Source organism: Muntiacus reevesi, chromosome 7 (genome assembly GCF_963930625.1).
Source record: "Muntiacus reevesi chromosome 7, mMunRee1.1, whole genome shotgun sequence".
Lineage (NCBI taxonomy): Eukaryota > Metazoa > Chordata > Mammalia > Artiodactyla > Cervidae > Muntiacus > Muntiacus reevesi.
Genome location: NC_089255.1, coordinates 69,666,026 through 69,667,798, shown reverse-complemented (window position 1 = coordinate 69,667,798; position 1,773 = coordinate 69,666,026). Strand labels below are relative to the sequence as shown.

General features: G+C 38.7%; 1 pseudogene; it reads left to right on the top strand.

The window, feature by feature from the left end:
- The first annotated feature begins 1,179 nt into the window (after positions 1-1,179).
- Positions 1,180-1,316, top strand: LOC136172818 (U2 spliceosomal RNA; annotated as a pseudogene).
- Positions 1,317-1,773: the final 457 nt, after the last annotated feature.

The window sequence follows — 1,773 nt, the reverse complement described above, 5'->3', positions numbered from 1 at the left end:
TTTTACAATAAGTACCATGGCCTGATTCTCAGTCTAGGCCAGTTCAATGGGCAGTTCATGAACTGAGCATAACGAGTTCTGATTTGCTCTGGCCTTATGCTGCTACTCTTCGAGTGGGGTCAGAAAATCTTGCCAGGTGCCATCCATATGATCTTGGTTGAGCTTCTCCCAGTCTCCAGCTTTCATTTATTAAGTTTAGTGGGGTTTAAAGGTATAATAGGAACTGAGGAAGAAAATTCACCTAAGTAGTCCGGGAAAAGATTACACTCAAGACTTTGGGTGCGGCACAAAGGGTCTCAGAAGCTCTGAACCAGATTCAATTATGTGTTTCAAAATAATCAAGTTGAAAAGAGGGATACTTTTCTCCTAACTCATTTTCACCAAAACAGTCTTAGTTCAGTTCAGTCGCTCAGTCGTGTCTGACTCTTTGCAACCCCATGGACTGCAGCACGCCAGGCCAGAGCTTGCTCAAACTCAAGTCCATTGAGTTGGTGATGTGAGTCAACCATCTCATCTTCTGTTGTCCCCTTCTCCTCCTGTCTTTAATCTTTCCCAGCTTCAGGGTCTTTTCCAAGGAGTCAGTTCTTCGCATCAGGTGGCCAAAATATTGGAGTTTCAGCTTCAGCATCAGTCCTTCCAGTGAACATTCAGGACTGATTTCCTTTAGGATGGACTGGTTGGATCTCCTTGCAGTCCAAGGGGCTCTCAAGAGTCTTCTCCAATACCACAGTTCAAAAACATCAATTCTTTGGCTCTCTGCTTACTTTATAGTCCAACTCTCACATCCATACATGACTACTGGAAACATTCTTGAGAAAGATTTAATTATAAGACAACAAACTCCAAACACCTAGAGCTTCACTCCTTTGTTGTGGTAGTCCTTTCATGTACACTTCTCACGTGCCAGAACTTGTTATCCGATCTCCTAGAAAGACTTCCTTAAGAGATAAAGAAAATTTGAAAATCTCTTGAGTTCCCTATTAACTTAACAAATGTTCCACACATTGAGTGATGCAATCAAGAGCAATAGGAGAAGTTTAAAATGCTTCCTGATAAAAGCTGAACACCACCAAAAGTCATGGCAAAAGATATAAATAAGGATGGGAGATATAAAAACATATAGTAAAATTTAATATGTGTATGATTTGGCTTAGCAAGTATTTTCTAAGGAAATTAATAATCACTTCTCGGCCTTTTGGCTAAGATCAAGTGTAGGAAATTAATGTTTTGGGAGCAATCAGTTCAAGAATAATGTATAATAGAAAGAAATTGTAATGACCTAAATACCCATCACCTGGGTCTGTTGAATAAATTATGGTACAGAAAATATAGTGGAATACTATGGAACCACTAATAAAGATGATGAGTGCTACATTTATTGAGACAAAGAGGTGTCCACAGTATTATGTTAAGTAAAAATGCTGATGAAAGAACAGTGTGATACAGTTTTGAAAAATCTAGAAGAGACCCACTACAATGTGGTAGGATAAGAAGAGAACTTCACTTTCTTCTTTTCTATGTCATTGATTTTTTTACAATAATCATTCATTGCTCTGACAGTCAGCAGAACCACTTAAATTTTTCCACTCACAACCCCCATAACATAAAAGAAATGAAAAGGGTCTGTGTGAGTTAGTAAGCATTTACATGAAAAGTGAGTTATGCCTTTTATCCCTGATATTGGAATCCAAGGTCTGCACCACTGTGGCAGTGACAAATGGGGGAAGGCTTGGTAAAGACATGATGATCTGAGAAGTTTGTTTAAGAAATTCA